Source organism: Toxorhynchites rutilus, chromosome 2 (genome assembly GCF_029784135.1).
Source record: "Toxorhynchites rutilus septentrionalis strain SRP chromosome 2, ASM2978413v1, whole genome shotgun sequence".
Taxonomy (NCBI): Eukaryota; Metazoa; Arthropoda; class Insecta; order Diptera; family Culicidae; genus Toxorhynchites; species Toxorhynchites rutilus.
The window spans coordinates 287,179,949-287,202,632 of record NC_073745.1 but is presented as its reverse complement, the minus strand read 5'-3'; the positions used below and the strand labels follow the sequence as shown (position 1 = coordinate 287,202,632).

Genomic DNA, 22,684 nt, shown 5'->3' with positions numbered 1-22,684 from the left:
TGAAGTTATAATCGATTTATTTTGTATCGAATAATTTGAAATCAAAATATGAATACATCGAATAATTGTCACTGTAATCGCGATTAATGAAAAAAAGATACCACAACACGATAGACCACGCGACCAGAATGTCAACGTGATAGGTGATTATTTCAAGAAATAAATATTCGTTCGATTAATCGAATATTGAAAGCCAATTATTCGAATGAATCGAATACTGAAAGATGCCCCAACGATTAATAGATAATCGAATAAATGAAAAATTTAGACTTCACTATATATGGGGGATAAAACGAAAACCTAAACACAGAACATGCAGGAAAAAATAAAAGATTTGGAATGCTTATAACTCGAACATTGCTTACTGGATCGGAAAGATGTTTGCATCAATTATTTTTCACTAGACAAACAATTGAATAACTATAAATTGCTAAGCGTTATCTAAACGCCCTAATTGTCTCGTTCTGATTTACGGTTTCCACAACACAACCATCAAAACCAAGCAGTCTTAGGGAAATCGGCATTGCAAATACATGAAAGTAGGAGGACTTTTGTTCTCACCGGAATGTGTTCCCTAACACAAACTTCAAAACCAAGCAGCGTTGGAGAAATCGGCATTGCAAATACATGAAAGTAGGGGGGCTTTCGTTCCTACCGAAATGTGTTCCCTAACAGCGATTTCAAAATCAAGGTGCCTGGAGGAAATCGGCATTGCCAATTCATGCAAATCGGGGGCTTCTTGTTCCGACTGAAATGTGTTTGCCTAACACAAACTTCCAAAACAAGGTTTCTGGGGAAATGCAAACTGCGAGTACTTTTGTACTCGCTTGTCTTTGTGCAGATTAGAGTATGGCTCCCTAACACGGTCTTCTAAACTTAGGAACCTGGAAAAATCGTGCAGACACTAGAGGCGAATGAACTTTCAAGTTTCAAACAAATTCGTGGTTCGAAAAGTACGTACTCTTGAGAGATGCAAACTTCAGAGGGAAATGTAAAACAAAATAGTCGTTTGATAATTCTTCCGTTCACGTATATTGTCCTAGGCATCAGACTAAACGTAAAAGGACTGTCTTGAAATTTATTTGTAACGAAGAACATAATCTATCACAATGCCTGAATTGATCTTACATGACATTTGTTCCATCTTTTCACTCAAAAAGCAAAAATATTGAATTCAATTGAATTCTGAAATTGTTTCATTCAATCAAGAATGTAATCAATACAAACAAATGATTGCTAAGCTATGGTAGTCCCACGTCAACCTTGCGGTTAAAGCATAGATATAACTTACCCATTTTTTTAAAAAATTTTTGTACTCGCTTGTCGTTGTGCAGACCGGAATATGTTTCCCTAAAATGTACTTTTAAATTGAGAAGCCTGGGAAAATCGTCATTTCAGATACTAGAGGTGAATGAACTTTCGCGGTTCGAGAACTACGTAAACAGGAGATGTGCAATAATTTCAGAGGGAAATGTAAAATACAATGATCGTTTGACAATTCTTCCGTTCATGTATTTCGGTAGTCCTAAGCATAATATCAAACGTAAAAGGACGTTCATCAAATTTATTTGTAACGAAGAACATAATCTATTACAAAAATTATGCAATCCACTTGTTTATCACTTCGAATATTATTTTAGAATGCATCGAAATGTAATTGCGTAGTTCTACGTAGAAAATATGCGGTCGTAACTCTCTATATACAGGTTCAGTATCTGAAATTTGGCGAAAAATCTGTAAAATACAGAATATTCTGTATATGTGGCCAATAACTTTTCCACTTTGTCGATGATCCGGACGATAATCAACGACCGGAGGGTATAGAAATTAAGCGACCCTCATGTTCAAGTGGTGCTCTACTTTGACTCTGAAAGATGCATGCAAATGCTTTTCTTTTTGATCATTTTCCTGATGTAATATACCGGATAACGCAAAATCTTGGTTTTGATTGATCGAATCACCTTTTGTGGATGCGTAATACAGTTTGATAACAGTATAAACGGAAGAAACGAAGTGTCGACAGCTACTCATATTCATAATAACAATTGACCAATCAAAATCTGACGTCATCCTGGAACACTCAACTCAAAATTCAAAAATTCTGATTAGAATTTCAAATTTAGCAAACTCGGATAATCACGACTCCCACTTCTCGATAGTTTAGTGCTTCGGCACACTTTGGCACATGGGTGAGTGCTTACCATAGCCCGGTGGCCTTTTTCGTTGATACTAATAAATTTAGTGAAATTGATTCCTCTAATTATGTATGCATGCAAGTGGAGTGCCCCAGCATCGAGCATCGATTACCACACGTGTCTATCCGCGGGCCCGCGGGATTAAGCGTCGGAAGGTCCACCACGTGGTGTTGGAGCGGCACCAGCGAATTTAATTATCTCGCTTCGAATCACGCGTGGGAACGCGGTAGTAAATTGAATAGCACAATCATCCGCACAGTCCTCTGTTCATTTCGAACACTCACCTGCGATTCCCGGTGGCGTTAGTCTATGTATCGATCCACAGCATCTAAATAAACCTGATGATGTATCAATAATAATATGGATTTAATTTTGCGCGTATATTGCCGCTGAAATGTGTCTGTTCGGAGTTGAAATATTCGCGGTTTCCACTCTGGCGTTAATCGATGGCAAATTATTCGGCTCAGATGAAAAAAAACGTTTTGGAACAAGGTTACACTAATCATTTGCTTATAATGTGCTAATATAGCTGATAATTTAGAATTAATTGCAATGGAATAAGTAAATCTCTAACCATACTGCCATGAGCAATAAATTTTATAAATAGTGTTTTTCATTAGAAAGTTAGAGATTAGAATAGAAATTTTATTTTTATGTCCATTTTTTTTAAATTTGTACCTCATTGTACAAGAATGAGAAATCGATTAATAACGGATGACTCAAGGTTAGTAGGGTGACATATTTATATCAAGAAAAGGAAGGTGTTAGCGTTGAATTCGTGGTGCTGACGAATATTTCACATGAAGTGTGTTTCGATGTTTCATTTTTAGCGCTGCAACTGTGTGCATCTGTTAGACGCGTGTTTGATGCTTGTTGAATGACGTTGCACGGAAAATATCTCTCGCTGAATACTCAGTGCAATGCGTGCATTGATATAAAAAAAAAACAAAATGCAGCATATGACCAATTAGTGTATTGTTCTCACAAAGATAAGAAAGAATTGTTGCTTCCCGAAATGATTTTACAAAACCACGCAAGCCATTAAATGATAAACCAACAAATTTTTAAAAAAATGGTAAGGGGTTGTATCTAGGTCACGACCGCATATTTCCGACGTACTCAATTATATTATGCAATCCCCTTGTTTACCACTTCGAATATTATTTTAGAATGCATCGAAATTTTTCTAATAGATTATATTCTTCGTTACAAATAAATTTGATGAACGTTTTTTTACGCTTAATATGATGCCTAGGACTACCAAAATATGTGAACGGAAGAATTTTCAAATGATCATTGTATTTTACATTTCCCTCTGAAAATATTGAACATCTCATGTCTACGTAGTTCTCAAACAGCGAAAATTCATTCACCTCTAGTATCTGAAATGACGATTTTCCCAGGCTTCTCAGTTTAAAAGTACGTTTTAGGGAAACATATTCCGGTATGCACAACGACAAGCGAGTACAAAAGTACTAAACACCAAAAAATACCCCCGACTAGAGATGGGCAAACCGTTCATGAACTGATCAAAAGAACTAGTTCACCAAAAAGAGTGAACGAACTGCCGTTCTTTTTTGCTGGGCAACAGTTCATATGAACTGTATACCCAGTTCAGAACGAACTGTGTACGGTAAACGATGAACTGATAATACATTTCAGAACGAACTGACCGCTGACTGAACTATGTATACAGTTCAGAACGAATTGCGTATGCAGTTCAGAACGAACTGTGTGCGATGACCGCCAAATGAACTGTGTATGCAGTTCAGAACGAACTGACCGCTGGCTGAACTGTGCATGCAGTTCAGAACGAACTGTGTACGGTAAGCGATGCATAAGAGGAAAGTAAACGAACGAGTGATAGATGAATGGTGCTGCAAGGTAAATAGTTCTTAAATTAGCGAATGGAAACAAACGATAGCCCCATGAAACAACAAAAATAATATGTCGGTATTGTCGCTTTCATAAAAAAAAGCAACATTTCAGGATACGATGGTTTTAAATTGGATTGTTAAATTATTTATCAAATAAAATTTTAATTTCATATTTGGAGTTCAGGGTAAATATTTCAGCAAGTGCTGAAATATTTTGCTATAGCATTTATTGCAATACATCGTAAGCAAAGCAGCACAATGCTAGTTTATGCTGAAAATAATGAATAACGACTCAAACAAAATCAAAATTTAAAATCAAAGTTCGATTTTCTATTGTGCTAAGTTATTTCTAACCAATATCGGACGAATAATGATTAAAACGACATTTTATGAATAAACAGTCTTACATAACACCCCACACTTTTTATACTTGCTTCGACATATCCCTCCACTGTACAAAAGAGTGAGTGAACTGCTCAAAAGAACTAGTTCACTTAAGTGAACGGTTGGTCACTGAACGGTTCATTAAAGTGAACCGTTTTGCCCACCTCTACCCCCGACTTACATGTATTTGCAAAGCGAATTCCCCCAGGCACATTAATTTTTAAGTCCGTATTAGGGAAGCACAGGTCGGTGGGAACAAAAAGACGGGTGGGTAATGTCGTGGACATAACCGGAGAGACGTGGAACCGTCTCACTTCCTTCCTCCACTTTTCATTCGGCGCAAATATCTTAATGCTGAATGGACACCATCGCTGCCGCCGGTAACTGGTGACTGATTGTCGAATTGTTATTGATACTAAAAATTTAAACCACAGAACGAACAATGTATGCATCTATTACTCTCGATGCAATATATTCTATTTCTATTTCCCAGGTACATTGATTTTGTAGTCCGTGTTAGGGAAACACAGCTCGGTGAGAACAAAAATACCCCCTACTTGCAAGTATATTTGCAAAGAGGATTCCCACAGGTACATTGATTTTGAAATCTGCATGCAAATCATGAGAATTCGTCCACAGTGAAAATAGTTATTAACGTTTACTTTATTTCATAAAAACGTGACCTGTTTTCTGATTTGGCACCCTTCCTGAAAGACGTAGTTCTACGTCAAAAAAGATTGCGTAGTCCTACGTCCTAAGCGGTCGTGTCTCGGATACAACCCCACGATTTTTTTTTTCTTAAAAAATCAACATTCGAAATTCACATGTCTGATTAAAATATGATGTGAAGTGTATTTAGATTGTACATCTGTATTTATCATTGTACATAGAAGAAAGGTCAATCATTCTGGATACAACTTTTTAAAAAAACAGACATAATTGAAATTATGGCTTTGTGTAGCTGCCACCATATCTACAAAATTTCAAAAAAATCATTGATCTAACGTGTTGTAATAAGAAAACCAAGGAACGTTTGACATCAGTTTCTGAACCGCAGTCAGTGCTGAAAAGCGCAAGTAGGAACAGATTTTTCCTATGCTTTACCCTGGGGGTGAGTAGCTGAAACATACCGTAAGCTCATTTTCGTCACTGACTTGCAGTGAACTTTCGTGCCGCTGTAAACAAAATTTGTTATAACGAGGTACAGGGTGGACTCGATTATATACAGTCTCCGATTTTGTTGCACTGTATATACCGTTCTGAATTATATTTCGGGCGCTTAAGGCATTTGACGCAGAAAACATATCTAAACTGCATGCAAAGGTATTATTTGCTGAATTTTTTAAAGAAATTAGTTCAATATGTTTTTAAGCTTTCTACTACGGTACCTATTGATTGAAAACATAAAAAAATATCGAATAAAACTGATTTTCAATTGAAACGAATAAGTATCAAACTTCGAATAGTATTTATAAAAAAATCAAATTTCGGACAGAGTGAACTCGAATTTCGGACACTCTATTTGCAAAAGGTTTCTTGTGGTTTAAGCTCAATTTATTTTTACATATACAATTACTAATGCAACAAAATGATTAAATATGCAAAAAAAACAACGGCTTGACTTGTTTAAAGGTGTACAACCAACCTTCAACCTTATTAATGTTTCTTTGTAGCTTCATGGTTTAAAATACCGTAAGGGTTATATTGCTTCAATGATAATCATATATCTAAATTCAAGTTATTTGTTGTTCAAAATGATGAAATAATTCAAGGTTATTCTCAGAGCATGAGTCATGATTCTTAATTTTCGTTACATAGTTTCATCTATTTTGTCATTATCCTTTTGTACCAATTTAACTTTTTATTTTTTTATTTTGCAGCTGTTTTTTGTCATTTTTTTTTCAAGTTCACATCCAGTTGCACATTGTCCACTAATTATTCAGCTTCCCTCATATCCATCTCTTGTTTTGTAGTTGAAAAAACGGGTTGGTAATGTCGGGGACATAACCGGAGTGACGTAGGACTATACAAAGGGGACAGCTTTTGCTAAATATATTTTTTTAAATATATTGTTTTATTTTCTTCTCCTACGTGAATGGATTAGTATACTGTTTACTCTTTATGAACATGTTGGGGGTTCTGAAAAGAACCTTTTGTGTTGTATTTTTGCTTTTTTTTACAAACTTTCTCAATTTTTTCTCACTATCTCATAGTTGATTCTTGATTTTTTTCTGAAGGCTTTGTACTTATTAAATGTTCAACGCCGGGCATCTTTTGGCGTATGCACATATCGTACAATCAAAATAATGGCTGTGATAGGGAATGCATGGTTGGTCATCAGCTCATTCACTATCATATATTTCACTATTGAGCACATTACCGTACCTTAAACTGCGGTTTCGAAGACGAATGAATTGTAAGATATGTATCTCCGCAAACAAAGTAAATAGAAATGAAAAAGAACTGAGGTTTTGGAGACGAACTCTACGATCTGTCGAGAATTAAACGAGCTATAAGCGTTCTGAAAAACCAACAGTAAATTAACACAGGATTAAAGTCCTTTAAAATAAGAACAGAGCAGCAGGAAATACATAGCTCATCATGTTGCTCCTTACTTATGTGTCTATACAATGCAGATGTAACGTCAGTCAATTTTCAACATCAGTTATCAGCCAAAGAAAGCAGTTCTTGCTACCGAGAAAATTCGTTAATGCCATCCTGCATACAATGTGTTGTAATTTGAAGCCACTTTTAATTCGGAAACCATGCATGGGTTTTGAAAACTGAATGATCAATTTAAAAGACCCCAAACCAATAAGTTCAAGAACAAGCATAAACAAAATAAATCAGTTTATATGTCACTTTAGGCAACAATCTATATATGTCACTTTAGAATGCATTGGTATTGTGAAAACTTTTAATAACTCTTCTTTGAAAGGTTTAATGGCCCTGAAAAGCGCCGTGTTTTACGGTGGTTGGTTTTGCCACCAAAGCAGTCTGTATATACAAACTTTTTCCTTCTTCTACCTGCTGCCGTTTTGCGATTGCGTTTGCCACTCGCTGAAACTAGTTGTTGTCACCGAACCGAATGTTTTCTGTTCTGTAGGCGGGTTTTCTTATTGTCGTGAGCAGCTTTGCAAGCCAACTCGAGCACTATGGCGGCCGAAATTCTATACCCGCTATTAGGTATACTGGTGCGATGTGATGTGAAACGATACCATACAACCACACTGATTTACGGTTTGAAAGAGAATGAGATATTTTTCAGCGGATCCGCGCATTTTGTACTTTAGCGGTACACGGTCACAGGATAGAGACAAATCGGCGGACTCAGCCAAAGGGGCGAGTTCAACGAGACGAACGAAAGAGCGTTAAAAGGCAGCGATGGCAAAAAAATACTTTCAAAAACTATGTAATTAGCGCTTTGTAAAACATGCATTCGGCAAAACATAAACCTCATACAAATATGTAAATACCAAAGATGAAAAGTGAAAAATCATTATATCACTTGCTATGTAAATAATAGGAAAGCCTAAGTGTACTGTTAAATAAATATGAATTTAATGCAAAAAAAAATACATTCATTACGATTTGTTCGCTCGTTGGATTCACATGCAGGCTAAAAAGGGTCCTTTTCAGGATCACAAAATTATCTTTAATCTGAAGAGTTTATTGTTTTGTTATCACTCGATATCCCCATCTTGTTCGGCTAAACCTTCCTGTTCAGCGATTGCGTTTGCCACTCGCCACAGCTTTCACAGTTGGAAAATTTCTTCCCATCCAGCTTGTGACATGTTGTACAGTAAATTACATTCAATGCGACGTACCGAAGCGCCACTCAGTATCGCATTGGAGGCGATTTTAACCTGTAATTGAACATTTGCGATGACAGTGGTACAGTGTCGACTTTCAATGTGGGGTCATAATTTGGATCTCTATGTTTACAAAAATTTCCAACTAAATAAGTCGCATTACATGTCAGTCCAATTAGCTAAATGTCGAACTAATTGTAAATTACTGTACTTTCAATCTGGAAACAATTTAAGAATTGGTGAAAATTGAATAATCGGGAAAGTCCCCAACCATCAATAAGCTCAGAACAACTGCCAAATTCTCATACTCATCATATCCTGGAAAACGGGATTATGAAAAAATCAATTTGTGTTTTATTATTATTTTGGATATTGTTTTAGAAAGCATTGAACTGTATTTCCTAAACTATTTTTTGGAAGGTTTAATGGCACTGATAAGCGCCGTGTTTTATGGAATGGTTCCAATTTAGAAAACTTAGTACTCGTGGTTTTGAAAAAAACCATTTCGAACGCCCTCGATGCCGCCTTGTTCTGGATTTGCCACCAAAGCAGTTTGTATAAAGAACAAACTTTTTTCTTCTGCTACCTGATGCCGTTTTGCGATTGCGTTTGCCACTCGCCACTCGCTGCAACTGCCTGTTGTTGTCTTGGTGTCCACCGAACCGATTGTGGTCTGTTCTGAATGCGGGTTTTCTTATCGTCGCGAGCAGCTTTGCCAGCCAACTCGATCACTTCGGCAGCCGAAACTCTATAACGGCGGCTAGGTGGACTGGTGCACTGGTAATAACGCGCTCGGCCTAGCTACCCTTGCGGAGCAATTGGCGAATACACCTACGGGAAAATGCAGTCCAACACGGTTCGAGCGGGATTTTCCCTTTCCCTTCACTTTTCCTCCTTTGCCGTGTCCAGACATGGCTGCTTGTGTTAGTTTGTTGATGTGATGTGATGCGAAACGATGTGGTGTACGGTTTGGATGAGAATGATCGTCTGGCTCGCTCGAGAATTACGCATGTGTGAGACTGCAACCAATGTTTCGTTCATTTTTTTCTTTTTCCTTTCCAATCGTGCTTCATTGTATTTCGCTGCTGCTCTGGTTGCCCGTTTTGGTCGGTACGATTTGAGGAGCACAAAATGGACCAATCAAAAATGGGCACATAGTGCATTTGGACAATGCTTGATATTTCACAATTATTCAATTGTTTATCTTAAGAAGAATGAAATGTTATTCGTTATGATAGATGCGTAGATATATTTCCTATCAATTGATGCAAACACCTTTACGATCTATTTGAAATGCTCGAGTTCCCACATCTTGCATTTTTTCCTACTTGTTCAGTGCCTAGATTTTCATTTCACCCCCTATATCTTCCGGTTAGACGTAGTCCTACGTCAAAAAAAAAATTATTTGGGTCCGTTTTGTCTGGTTGTTAGGTATTGTTTGTTCACTCCACCAGTATCCATAACAGAGTAATAATGATAGAAGGATGGTGATTAGTCATTAGATGGTGCGTATCACGTACCAAAGCCGCCCTCTGTGGTCCTGGACGAGATGGCTCCTGTGTTATGTACGGATGAAATAAAGAAAAAACATGATTCTCATATAAAATGATAGTGAGAAAAAGAAGAAAAAAAGAGTAATATCAATGTAATATAAGATAATTATCATTATCGAACACAAGTTTTCTCACCAGAAAAAAAAGTCACAGGAAGGTTGTGTCCAAGACACGACCGCATAGTTGACGTAGGATTTCATTAGGCTATCTCTTGCATGCTGATTTTGGATATGTTTGAAGAATTACATCGTTAAACTCTTTGATAATGATTTGGTGGTCCTGCGTTAGAAAAAAAAATTCACCTATGTAACATACAGAGTTGCATTTTTTCATCAATGTCACTGACAACTGACGAGCCGCGTTAGTCACTTCCTACTGGCAAAAATCTTGGTCAAATGGTGACTGCGGAGTACGATGCAACACTATGCCTGTTACTGAGCTTCGACAATACGTTTTGACCGACCAAGTAGGCGGTAAAATTGTCAGCAACGAATTGATGATCGTCGCAGATTGCACTTTATCTTCATCGAGCAAAGATTCGATTTTCGTTCCGGTTGTTGTTTCTTATATTAATTGAAATAAATACTATGTTGAACAAGCGATAACGTGTGATTTAGGCAACGGAATATATAATCGACCGAAGCATGAAAAATCTCTACATGCTGGAATAATGAAGAAATTTATCTCTTCGTTCGTCTTCGTATTTGAAAGTCCGTTTAGTTTTAGTCCTCGAAGTTTTAACATTTTATATAAGAATGGTATTCAGGTAGCCCAACGTAACCAAATGCACCCTCGTAAACGTGTAAACTTCCATTACATCAAGTGACATGGTATTTCCCGTCTTGACGATCATAGGGCACTGACTTGCAACATGCTTTGTTCGTCAACACACACTGACAAACTATTTTGCATTGAAGAGTGAGGACTTTGTTTTGTCGGTTTATATTTTGTTGCACGTCGTTTGGTGGTAATGTTGCAAAGGTCGTCATAGTAGCCCAAATACATGCAGTGCCAATGACAAATTGCTGCTCTGGTAACATAAGACAATTACCATTATCGAACACAATCATCAATTTTTCTCACCAGAAAAAACATGTTACATTATTATAGAGAAAACATATTCGAAATGAAAAGGTAATTTTCATTTATATTTTTTTTTCTCCATGTTTATCTAACCCATTTCCATTTACGCTTTAAGCCCAACGGAACACGATATGAAATTCAATTGAACTACCAGCACCGAATATTTCTTCACTTTCCAATTTTTATAGTCGCATAAACTTTCCTTGAGTGAAAAAAAATCGCCCCCAATATGTTCCCGTAAACGTAATAAGGTGATTGTTTCAATAATCTAGAGCAGGGGTATTCAAATGGTGCTCCGCGTAGTTATAGCAACTGCTCCCACTTGAAAATCCACCTTAAAGAAAACCATTCTTCAATTTAATCTCACTGGGCTTATAGTGATTTATCTTGTTTACTCTGGGTCGAATGTCGTGTCACTACGACTCACAACCGAAATAGAGTTGTTTCCAGTTGGGTAATGTCAATGCAAATAGGATTTATTTTATTGTTTAAAAAATGCAGGTGCTCCGTCTAATAATTTTGCTATAAAAAGTGCTCTGTCATAAAAAAAACAAAAAAGACGGGTGGGTAATGTCGGGGACATAACCGGAGTGACGTAGGACTATACAAAGGGGACAGCTTTTGTTAAATATATATTTTAAATATATTGTTTCATTTTCATCTCCTACGTGAATATCTATCTATCTACCAGAAAAATGGATTAGTTCACTGTTTACTCTTTATGAATATGTTGATGGTTCTGAAAAGAACCTTTGGTGTTGTGTTTTTGTTATCACTCGATATTCCCATCTTGTTCGGTTAAACCTTCCTGTTTAGCTATTGCGTTTGCCACTCGCCACAGCTTTCACAGTTGGAAATTTTCTTCCCATCCAGCTTGTGACATGTTGTTCAGTAAATTACATTTAATGCGACGTGCCGGAGAAACACTTTGCCACTCACTGAAACTAATTGTTGCCTTGATGAGGGCCGAACCGAAGCTGCTCTGTTCTTGATGCGGGTTTTCTGATTGTCGTGAGCAGCTTTGCAAGCCAACTCGAGCACTCCGACGGCCGAAACTCTATAATCGCTGTTAGGTATACTGGTGCTCCGGCACCAATCCGTTCGGCCTAGTTACCCTTGCGGAGCAATCAGTGAATGCGACCAACAGGGAACTGGAGACCTGCACGGTTCGAGTGAGACTTTGCCTTTCCCTTAACTTGTCCTCCTTTGTTACGTTCACGATGCTGATGCCGTACAACCACACGGGTTTACGGTTTGAAAGAAAATAAGATATTTTTTTTGGGGTCCGCGTGTTTTATACTCTAGCGGTACACACTCACAGGATAGAGACAAATCGGCAGACTCAGCCAAAGGGGCGAGTCCAACGAGACGAACGAATGAGCGTTAAAAGGGAGCGATGGCAAAAAATACATTCATTACGATTTGTTCGCTCGTTGGATTTACATGCAGGCTAAAAAAAGGGTCCTTTTCAGGATCACAAAATTATCTTCAATGTAAAGAGTTTATTGTTTTGTTATCACTCGATATTCCCATCTTGTTCGGCTAAACCTTCCTGTTTAACGATTTGTTGCCACTCGTCACAGCTTTCACAGTTGGAAAATTTCTTCCCATCCAGCTTTGTGACATGTTGTACAGTAAATTAAATTCAATGCGACGTGCCGAAGCGTCACTCAGTGTCGCATTGGAGGTGATTTTAACCTGTAATTGAACATTTGCGATGACAGTGGTACAGTGTCGACTTTCAATGTGGGGTCATAATTTGGATCTCTATGTTTACAAAAATGTCCAACTAAATAAGTCGCATTACATGTCCGTCCAATTAGCTAAATGTCGAACTAATTGTAAATTACTGTACTTTCAATCTGGAAACAATTTAAGAATTGGTGAAAATTGAATAATCGGGAAAGTCCCCAACTATCAATAAGCTCAGAACAACTGCCAAATTCACATACTCATCAGATCCTGGCAAACAAATTATGAAAAAATCAATTTATGTTTTATTATTATTTTGGATAATGTTTTAAAAAGCATTGAACTGTATTTCCTAAACTCTTTTTTGGAAGGTTTAATGGCCCTGAAAAGCGCCTTGTTTTATGGAATGGTTCCAATTTAGAAAACTTAGTACTCGTGGTTTTGAAAAAAAACCATTTCGAACGCCCTCGATGCCACCTTGTTCTGGATTTGCCACCAAAGCAGTTTGTATAAAGAACAAACATTTTTCTTCTGCTACCTGATGCCGTTTTGCGATTGCGTTTGCCACTCGCCACTCGCTGCAACTGCCTGTTGTCTTGATTTCCACCGAACCGAATATGTTCTGTTCCGAATGCGGGTTTTCTTATCGTCGCGAGCAGCTTTGCCAGCTAACTCGATCACTTCGGCGGCCGAAACTATATAACGCCGGCTAGGTGGACTAGTGCACTGGTACTAACGCGCTCGGCCTAGCTACCCTTGCGGGGAACTCCAGATCAACACGGTTCGAGCGGGATTTTGCCTTTCCCTTCACTTTTCCTCCTTTACCATGTCCAGACATGGCTGCTTGGGTTGGTTTGTTGATGTGTTGTGATGCGAACCGATGTGGTGTACGGTTTGGATGAGAATGATCGTTACGGCAGCGGAGCGGGGATTTTTAAGCTGACTGGCTGGCTCGAGAATTACGCATGTGTGAGACTGCGACCAATGTTTCGTTCATTTTTTTCTTTTTCCTTTCCAATCGTGCTTCATTCTATTTCGCTGCTGCTCTGGTTGCCCGTTTTGGTCGGTACGGTTTGAGGAGCACAAAATGGACCAATCAAAGATGGGCACATAGTGCATTTGGACAATACTTGATATTTCACAATTATTCAATTATTTATCTCAAGAAAAATGAAATGTTATTCGTTATGATAGATGCGTAGATATATTTCCTATCAATTGATGCAAAAACCTTTGCGATCTATTGAGAAATGCTCGAATTATAAGCGTTCCAAATCTTGCATTTTTTCCTACTTGTTCAGTGCCTAGATTTCCATTTCACCCCCTATATCTTCCGGTTAGACGTAGTCCTACGTCAAAATCAGGAAACCCCTGATCTAAAGAGTAGCCATCTTACCCCGGGTGGCCGTCTCCTCCCGTCCTCCCCAACCAAGTTTCAATAAAATCGAAGAGATCACATCAAAAACTGCTGTTTTTCGGATTATTTGGTGTGGGATTGCTCTATTTGAATGAAAACGATTCATTCAAAGCGCCTAAACGACTACATTATCATGTGTCAGACTGACTTTATACCAGTCAACACACTCAGTTGTGCAAACTCCAATTGATATGTCAGCTGCCCTCTGCCAGCAACTGAAATACTCTCACGCTGTTGGGGGTGGCAAATTCTTCGCTCACTCTCTCCCTCTTCCGCTCACGAAACATACTTTTTCCTCTCTGTTTTGATTCGAATGCCAAGGCGAACGAATGCGACCCCACACTGAAAACATGGTCCATTAAACGCAGAGAGCGGGACGCAAGGATGACTGAAGCACGCGAAGAGTACTCCCAACACGCGACTCCAAAATACAAGTAGCCAAACCAGCTGTCAGAATGGCCTCAAAGAAGAAACATCAAAACATTAGCTGTTGCTGTTTCCAGAGCCCGTTGCTCATTGAGAGAAAATATGCTCAGTTTAGCTGCTGCCAGGCGCTTCACGGGATTCGTTGTGACTTTTATGTGTGCGGTTGGTTTGTGGCGACTGCACATCGCTCTCTATGCTCATTGGTTTTGCGTGCGTTTTGCTGAACGGGTCGCTGGAACGCCTTGAAACAGCGTGCAGCAGTTCATTCCTAGCCTGGTATCTGCTGATGTTTATAAAGTTTTTTTTTCTCACCCAGTGTTTCCCAACATTCACACGGGCAGAAGAAGAACTCTCTGAAAATCTACTCCCAATAATCGTGCGGACCCACTGACACAATCTGGTCGATTTTAGCGTACGTAAAGTGGTTGCAATCCTCCGCGAAAAGAAAATCGGAGATAAACAGGCGGAATTGGGAAATTGTGTTAAGTGGTTTACTGAGAAAAATCGATTCGTTGTGTTCTTGCGATTTTCAGCTGGCGAGTGTTTCGATTTGTGGTCAGTGCGGGGAAAATTGGGTTTCGCCCCGTTATACGTCGCGGAGAAAAAAGTGTGTACATGAAATAATGTCGATCCGATTGGGAGGCTGCCAGGGCAAAAGTGAAGAAAAGTGATTGGGTGGGTGAAAATCGTGAGGGTGAAAAACGCCTACCAGGGTGCGGTGAGTGTGTTTGTGTGTGTGTGTGTTTGTATATGCGTAGTTTTGCTTGAAATCGAATTAACTACGCGAGAAGCATATCAAAAGTGGGAGTAGTAAGTGATCAGCGACTTTAGCGATAAATGGATGCAATTTTTTGTAGCTTACCTTGGAAGTTTACCACTTAAGACACACATACGACAGGCGAGAGTAGCTGTAGGAAACCAGTCGTTGAATTGCTAATAGTTTGAACATAGGGTACACAGAGAGTGCGGTGCGGCAAATACACGACGAGGTAATAATAATAATAAACTCGACAAAACGGAAGGTTGACTGCATTCAACCAGCCAACAATCTACCCCAACTACAGCGCTTTATTCTGGCTCAGAGGGAGACAGACTTTTAGCAGCTGTGCACTCTCAAGGTAAGCCGTACTTCTTCACTCGCAACCAGCCATCGTGACTTTCCTATCTCGCGCTGTTCTGAAGGTGTATCACATGTTGTTACCCGGGCTCAGCCGCCCTCCTTCTCATCCGAACTGCATCGATGAGTGTCGTACAATAATGAGCTATCACGGCAAGACGGCAAGCTTCCTTTTTCGAGGAAACTGGGTCAATCTGGCACTGTGGGATTCGCAATCGAGAAAAGTTTAGATCATTGATCAACTGCGAATGTTTTCAATCTGTAAAGTTATATGCGGTCTCAAAAGCTTCACCAACATCATTGAATCGACATCTTTCCGTTTCTTTTGGTATTTCATTGTATTTTGATTGATTTAGAAGCTTTAATCATAGAGATTATTATGTATTTTACTCGAAATATTGTCCGTCTTCAGCTACGACTTTTCTCATTATTCAGACAGCATATGGATTTAGCGTTGAAAAAATCCTCGTCATTAGAGACTATCCAATAAATTGTTTTTGGATCCTTTATAAGAAGTTCAAAACTAAGTCAGATTCAGCGCTTGGAATGATAAAAATTATAGGAGTTTGTGTCCAAGACACGACCACTTTGTTTTTCTTGTTTCCTTGTTGATATTGTCCATTAGAAAAAATATTCCCGACACTGTAACTGTTAAAAATTACCATAAGCCACCGTTTAATTTACAGTTCACTGTTTACAATTTTTCCACAAGTGAAATTCTTTCACAAATGTGTATATATATGACCATTATATTTAGCGAATAACTATACGAAAGTCAAACATTTATATTTTGCTTTTGAACGTATGAATCTAACGACGAATGTATCGACGAATAGTTAATATATGGATCCATTCAATCCAGTTACAAAAGGGACTGAAATCAATTCAGAATAGACCGGTAATGATCGTATGCATTATATTTAATAAATATTCCACGCCACTAACATTAATTTATACATTTCATTCAACAGTATTCTAGAATATGAAGAAAGGCACTTGCCCAAAAAAGTAACTATACTCGCGTCGGTGTGTTAGACCGAAAGTGTTAAGAAAGTGACACACGTCCCCTTTGTAGCAACACATCCGATACGCTAAACGATGACGAACGACGCATAACGAAGCTAGAGAGAATCGCAAAGTCGTAGTGTTGATATTTTCTGAGAAATGAACGAATTATTGTTTTCTCGGTCTGACAGACCAATGCGCGAGTATAGGATTGTTAATAACATCCGATATTATTTCACACACACGATTAGCTTAACTTTCACGATTAGTTTAACTTGGCGCAGATAGTTTTACTACTGTTATGCGAAACCAAATGACACACAAAATTCCTGAACAATTATTTTCTTAGTAAGCTGATGATAGCCTAGTTTAATGATTCCCCACACATTTGTGTAGTTCAGAACCTTAATGAAATTTTCATTTCATTTCGATGTAATGATTGCAATGCCAGAGACATCTGCGAGTAAGTAATTTGGTCGCGTCCACAGCTCAATCGGAAACGAAGACATGTGATGACACAAAACAAGGGAGAACAAGCGATGTTCATTGCTTCGTATCTAGAACGATACTGAAAGTTTTCCTAAATCAAAACCAATCTTTGTTTTAAAGAGGCTTTAAACTTTTCAGTCCTTTCGCTTCTTTTGAGACACACGAAAAAATTTGAAACACACGCAATAATATTTGTCTTGCATGAAACGTGCCGTGCCGGTTACGCTACGTGCCTGATAGTATAATATTATCTTAAGTCTGCCTCAGCGAGATCTAATATTTATGCTCCAGGCAAATATTCCCTTCGTTCTTATTCTTCTTCTTTTCTTTGTTCACGGAGACTTTAAATCATTCCCTTTCATTAATCACCGATGAGTTGCTCGTTATTGACGGCATGGGTAGGGAAGCTCACAAATGAGCAGAACAAATGTATGGGAAAATGGAAATGCTTCTAGTTTTCATCAATTTTAACCGTTTTCACATCAGGGAATGGTAATATATGGCATAAAAAAACAAATCTTAGGGAATACCTGAACCGTTTGGCATGTAAATCGTCAAAATTCGTTCGCGGTCGATTAACGTCAAGTTTATTTCATAAAAAATTAGTGGGTTATATCTATGATATTACCGCAAGGTTGACGTGGGACTATCTTAGCTTAGTAATCATTTGTTTGTATTGATTAAATTTTTGATTGAATGGAACAATTTCTGAATTCAATTGGATTCAATATATTTGCGTTGTGAGAAAAAATTTGAACAAATGCAATGTATTTAGTGTCTGCACGATCTTTACAGGTACCTAAGTTTAGAAGACCGTGTTAGGGTAACGCGTTCTAGTCTGCACAAAGGTATGCGAGTACAAAAGTACTCGCAGTTTGCATGTATTTTCAGTGCAGATTTTCCCAGACACCTTGGTTTAGAAGTCTTTATAGGTAATCCGATTTCAGTCGGAACGACCTTCTTCTGAATTTGCAATCCCAATTTTCCTAGACACCTTGGTTTTGAAGCCTGTGTTGAGGAAACATATTTTAGTCGGAACAAAAATGCCCTCGACTTGCATGTATTTGCAATGCCAATTTCCCCTCGCTCCATGGATTAGAAATCTGTGTTAGGGAAACACATTTCAGTCGGAACAAAAATGCCCCCAATTGCATGAATTCGCAATGCAAATTTTCCCAAGCTCCTTGGATTTGAAGTCTGTGTTAAGGAAACACATTTCAGTTGGAACAAAAATACCCCCGACTTGCATGTATTTGCAATGCCAACTTCCCCACGCTCCTTGGATTTGAAGTCTGTGTTTTCGGTGGGAACATAAGCTCCCCCTACTTTCATCTATTTGCATTTCCGATTTCCCCAAGGCTGCTTGGTTTTGAAGGCTGTGTTGGGGAAACCGTAAAGCGGGCCAATCAAAACTTTTTTTTTTCTGTATTATAGTGACTTTCAACTCATTTGGCTGGTTCGTCACTTCTACTTCCATTTTTGGAAGAATGTCGGGAGTGAGAATTGAACTCGTGACCTTTAGCGTGAGAGGCATGGATGTTACCACTACGCCAGATCGCCTCCACGCCAATCAAAACGAGGCAGTAAGGGCGTTTAGATAACGCTTAACATTTTACAGTTATTCAGTTATTTACCTAATGGAAAATAACACTTTATTGATTGCGATAGATGCGTAAAAATATTCCCTATCAATTGATGCAAACATCTTTCCGATTCAGTAGAAAATGTTCGAGTTATAAGCATTCGAAATCTTGCATTTTTTACTGCATGTTCAGTGTTTATGTTTTTATTTTACCCCTCATATATTCCGGTTAGACGTAGTCCCACGTCAAAACGTGACTTGTTTTCTGATTTGGCACCCTTCATGAAAGATGTAGTTCTACGTCAAAAGGAGACAAAAAGCTCTCTGTAACATCACTGAGTGATCGTTTTCAAAAAAGTTTTTTTTTCGATTCTCTGAAGTGATTCTTGAACATTGTACGGAGCAAAACCGTTGTGCATTAGGAGAGACTACAAACTGCTTGCTAGTTGGAGCGAGGCTGAGTATTAGAAATCGTGAATTGTTTATTTATACCCAATCAGTTATAAACGGGCGGGGCTAATATGCAATATCTACTCTCTCCACAGTGTCCGTACGATCGAACGCTGCATTTGAATTTCGAGCGAGCGATTTACGCACGCCTTATTCGCAATCTTATATATAAAAATCTCGTGTCACGATGTTCGTGGTCGAACTCCTCTGAAACGGCTCGAACGATTTTCATGAAATTATGCACAGAAAACTGGTAGTCATGAGAATAGGACGTAAACTATATATGATACCGCTAGGGTACCGATTACCATATGTTTAATATGCAGAAAATTTAATATGCTGAAAAAAAAATATTTTTATTTCTATTTTTTTCTTAAATTTGACATAAAACTAAATATAACCTCACAGGTTATCCCTCATCTCCTATTTTTATTCGCGATTTTAGTATTTTGGTATAAATAATATTCAAATAATCGACCCGTAGTTTGTTTTTCAAAGAGAGCGAATTTATTTACGTTGTTAAATAACAGATGGCGCTAAGTTCACTTCATTGAACGCATTCATCCTCACATGCGCCAATAACCTTATTTCAGCTAAAGCTATGCATATTGCCAGCGAGCTGGAAAACTTTTTGAATAAACATAATGAATTATTGAAATTCTTCTTATCATACATGCTCGGTTTGCAAGGTTACAATCACGTTATTTTCATCAATTCTAATATAACACCGACTGGAGAACACATATGTATACATTCAATGCATATGTCGTTGAATACATTGCTGGAGTCATGGTAGGCGACTGCTCAGTGACGCGAGAAACTGTGATTCGAAGAAAAAACAACAATCTGGAGTTCATCGTTGACACCCACCGTTCAAACGACACTCTCCATCTTCTTCATCAATGGTACTAATGTTTCTAATGCTCCTAACGTTTACCATCTCAACGTAGATTGAATTGCGAACGATGCAAGGTGATGAGCGAACGACTGCGATTCTAAACATTCAGAAGCGGTGTGAGGAAACATACACTCACTTGCCAGACGCTATCATTAGCAACGCCGACGCAGCCTTTGATATTGCCAGGTCTAAACACATGCATTGTCATGATATTACAAAACGTGTGTTCATACAAAAAAAATAGGTGGGTTATATCTATGATATAACCGCAAGGTTGACGTGGGACTACCATTGAGCATTTGTATTGTATCGATAAAATTATCAATTGGATGAAACAATTTTCGAATTCAATTGAATTCAACATATTTGCTTTGTAAGTAAAAAGATTGAACAGTTGCCATGTAAGATCAATTCATGCATTGTGTTCTTCGTTACAAGTAAATTTGATGACCGTCCTTTTACGTTTGGTATGATGCCTAGGACTACCAAAATACGTGAACGGAAGAATTGTCAAACGATCATTGTATTTTACATTTCCTTCTGAAATTTTTGCATCTCTCATGTTTACGTAATTGTCGAACCGCGAAACTTCATTCACCTCTAGTATCTGAAATGACGATTTAGAAGTACGTTTTATAGAAACATATTTCGGTCTGCACAAAGACAAGCGAACACAAAAGTACTCGCAGCTTGCATACATTCGCAAACGGATTCCCCCAGGCATATTGATTTTGAAGTCTGTGTTGGGGGAACACAGCACGGAGGGAACAAAAATACCCCCTACTTGCATATATATTTGCAAAGCGGGTTCCCAGAGGGACATTGATTTTAAAGTCTGTGTTGGGGTAACGCTTTAGATAACGCTTAACATTTTACAGTTATTCAACATTTTATTAATTGTGATAGACGCGTAGAAATACTTCCTATCAATTGATGCAAACATCTTTCCGATCTATCAAGAAATGTTCGAGTTATAACCATTCGAAATCTTTCATTTTTTCCTGCATGTTATGTGTTTAGGTTTCCACCCCCATATACTCCGGTTAGACGTAGTCCCACGTCAAAAAATGAATGAAATGTAGAATGAGATTCATTACAACGTTACATGTATTCGGTTCCACACCTTGCTGAATTTATTCGGCTGGATGGCAAAATTACAAAAAATAGGATTACCTCATATGCACATTTCTAATTTGTATAATTGAAAAATACGCCCTGAGGAAATCGATAGTGTAATTTATTCAAAAATTCCAGTCATTGAGCTTCGTGTTCCACTTCTGTGAAGTGTAAATTGTTACGAATTTTCGATTGAAATAATACATTCTCTGCAGGTATCTTGAACGAGAATAGTCTCTGATAATTATTTTATATTCTGAATGATATTTTGGTTGAAATGCAAGAATATCAATAGATAAATAGTTAAGTTAGGGTCAGGACTATGTCTACAAAGTATTGAAACAACATCGAATAAAAATTTTCATTCAAATTTCAACAACTTCCAGGCGTCCAGGTCAGTTCAGGTGATTGTACGATATTGTTACCACAAACATAGTTCATGACCGTGCGGTAATCTAAAACTTTTATAGCCTTGCATGGCAGATGGAAAATGTACAATGCATTTTCTTAAAGATTTCACCAACGACATGACCGCAACCTTAGGTGGATGTCCAATATATCAACGACTAAAAACTGATAGAGACGGATTGATAAAAATTAATAACGCAGACATTGACATGGAAAATCGATTGGCAGTGCACTATTCGCCTCAGCTGAGCAAAACATTCAATGCTTATATTAATGTTGATATGTCATACACAAGAGTAACGAACGTTTCACGTATATGTAGATTGTTAAAACGTTTGAACACACTTACAATACATTAGTTATTTTTTATTTAACAACCAACATATTCACTAGAAATAATTTTTATGGCAAAACAACGTTTGCCGGGTCAGCTAGTGATATATAAAAATTATACCTCACAATTCCACTCGTTACTCGAATAGATAAACCAGGTAGGTAAGCACAGAAATGCACATAACAAATGTATGGGTAAAAGGGCATGCTTCATATTTTTCGTTTGTTTAAACAATTTATGGATTAAGGATGTGTAATGTTTGTCGATTGGTATGCAAACCATTAACTTCCGTGGGCAGCAGAAACAGTTATTAACGTTGAAACTATTTCATGAAAACGTAACATGTTTTCTGAAGGATGTAATTTTGACAGGGGCTACTTGATTCAGGTGAAATACAGGAGGCTAAATTTATCAAAACTGTTGGAAGTCTTTATGATACTGAGTTGGAGTACATTGAAAAATGGAAGACTAGTCTAGGAGAAACATAACAGTATTATAGTCAAGTCCATTCCGGAATTTCAGAGATTCAAAGTGGCATTAGTAGAGGAACTGGTACAAAATCGGTACCCCATTTTGTTTTTCTGGACTTAGCTCTTGGTCAATGCTCGGAATTTCTTCATATTACGTCAGCTTATGAAGGGATCTATTGCGGACATTTCCCCGCAAACCTATTTCAAAAATCTTGATTTGGCTCGAAGCTTTGAGCATAGTAGTGAAACAACTCAAATTCGAGTACCCGAGATGCCTGGGTATAAATTTGGCACCTAATTTTTTTTTTTTCAAATTAAAAGAATCGTCCTGAAATCACTGAAAAATGTATTTTTTGACATTTTCATACAAAATTGA

General features: G+C 38.0%; 1 protein-coding gene across 2 annotated transcripts in view; it reads left to right on the top strand.

Annotated features, from left to right (window-relative positions):
- Positions 1-14,609: 14,609 nt before the first annotated feature.
- Positions 14,610-22,684, top strand: part of LOC129764347 (gamma-1-syntrophin) — a 157,687-nt gene continuing 149,612 nt past the window's right edge. Inside the window, exon 1 of one of the 2 annotated variants that reach the window (XM_055763333.1) lies at positions 14,610-15,157. The gene's annotated coding sequence lies outside the window, so the exon portion shown is untranslated. Of the gene's footprint in view, positions 15,558-22,684 lie in introns of both variants that reach the window. The other variant, XM_055763331.1, reaches the window with a different exon arrangement.